We start from the raw sequence: 2,068 nt of genomic DNA, 5'->3' as shown, positions 1-2,068 counted from the left end.
CGCCAAACACACAACAAGCCGCACAGAGGTGCGGATAAGTACCGATATGTCTGCCAATAACAAAAGGTTAACATACCTAACTATCACTCTATGGCACGATTCAGAAACTCGTATTTTGAGAAAGTTCCAATCCATACTGTTTTAGTTTTAGTAAGTGTTCTACGGCACTTGCAACACAATAAGCTAATATAAGTACAGAACAGATGTTATAAGAGGGTAACAAATACAAAAAAAAGAAGGAAGAGAGATAAGGACGATAGATGTTTGATAGGAAAGAAGGAGAAGACCACACCAGAACACCGACCAACCACTCACAATCCATACTGTTCACCAACATCAAAAGAAAACATACAAATAGACATTCCAGCTGACTTCATAGCCGTCATAGTAGACATGAGCACATGAATCAATGTGCAGAAACAACAGTTCATACCAAAGAAACTCACAACAACAAAATAAAAACCAAGGGAAGAAAGATAATTACGAAATTCCTATTGGGATGAAGGGAAGTTAAAGGGCAGCAAATGCACAGCTTTAGGCTAAGGGGATTGGGAGAAAACAAAACAGATTCGCAGAAATCATATTTATCGTTTAAGTAAACGTTTTTCGGTACTTGCAACACAATTAGGTCATACAAATGCTGAAGATTAGAGGTGTTACCAAGAGAGCCACACAAAAAAAATAATTAAAAAAGAAGGAGGATAGGTGAGATCAAGATGACATGCGGTTGATGGGAAAGAGAGAGCAAACCACACCAGAGCACCCGCCAACCACCCGCTAAGCGGATACGTGGCTAGAGTCTCACACCAACGATAACCATACGCAACTTAAACAATGTTGAAAACATTTTGACTGAGACACTGATGGAGGAGATACAAACAAAAAAGGAAAAAAGGGAGGGGGGGAGCAGGGAGGCTTGGGGTGGAGGGGATTGTTACAACAGAGATCTCGAAAATACATGCATATTATTGTTGCTACCTACAACAATAAGAAGGCCTACAGGGCGAAACTAAGTGAAAACCCATATTATATCGTTCAGATCGTGAGTGAAGGGGGCATGCTGTTAAAAGTGCTGGGCTCTGTGACTTTTCTTCATAAATTATTTGAAATCAAACAGCTGAGCACACGGTGGGATTGGGGCCCTGCTCTAGAAGGCCCATCAAAAAGTGTAGCACATTTGTGTACCGATTTCAACTACATTTTATGCATGTGTACGTGTGTACGGGGGAGGGGGGGGTTGATCTTAAAAATAGAAAAATGCACCGATAAAACACCTCTTCTGGAGAGCAATATTTTTTTAGTGACCATGTGTGATATTCAGAATAATTTAGAGACATAAAAAAGGAAAGTTCACAATGGGATGGGACAGGGCCTTGCTTGCCCACCTCGTGACTGACTAGGGAGATAGAAATAACTTGCATTAATTTATTCTGACAGTGTGTATCTGTTTATTCTATTCATATTTAAAACATTATTCCTGTGAGTTTACTCCAAAACTAACAGCTAATTTTAAAGTCGAAAAATGCAGCACATTTTGTTGTAACTACTAAACACAAAAGCGCCAGATGACAGAAATGGGCAGAGCATAAAGAAAAAAATTCATTCTCACAGAAAATGTGTTAAATGGAAGACCACAGATCGACCACTACAACAAACTTATCTTAAAATATTTACAAAAGTAAAACTGCCTTCTTCTATATTTGCAATTAAAGATGTTTTATGCCCCCTCCACCCTAAAAATCGACACAAAAGTGCTTACTTTAAAACAAGCACGAAACTAAGAACCATTATTGCAAAAAAACACATTGTTATACAAATCAGACGGCGAACTTCGAAAGGATGGGCGTGGTACATAAAGTGTATTATCTTACCCTTTGCCATAGAACTGCAATCTAATTAAAGACTCAAATGCAACGCCCAATATCCTAGCATAGGCAGAAAAATCCTTAGACAATCAAATCACCTCAATCTCATTCTTGTCAGGCTACAAAAGAGGGTACATGTCGTTTGTTCTTTTTCCTGATTGTTTTGGGTTTTGTTGTAATTTGTTTCTTTTTGTGTGTGGGGG

General features: G+C 38.7%; 1 protein-coding gene across 1 annotated transcript in view; it reads right to left on the bottom strand.

The window, feature by feature from the left end:
• Nucleotides 1-2,068, bottom strand: part of LOC101856780 (involucrin) — a gene marked incomplete in the record, with an annotated part of 54,076 nt that overhangs the window by 9,659 nt on the left and 42,349 nt on the right.

Source organism: Aplysia californica, unplaced genomic scaffold, assembly GCF_000002075.1.
Source record: "Aplysia californica isolate F4 #8 unplaced genomic scaffold, AplCal3.0 scaffold00030, whole genome shotgun sequence".
Classification (NCBI taxonomy): domain Eukaryota; kingdom Metazoa; phylum Mollusca; class Gastropoda; order Aplysiida; family Aplysiidae; genus Aplysia; species Aplysia californica.
The sequence above is the reverse complement of the archived record's forward strand: the minus strand, read 5'-3'. Positions and strand labels throughout refer to the sequence as shown.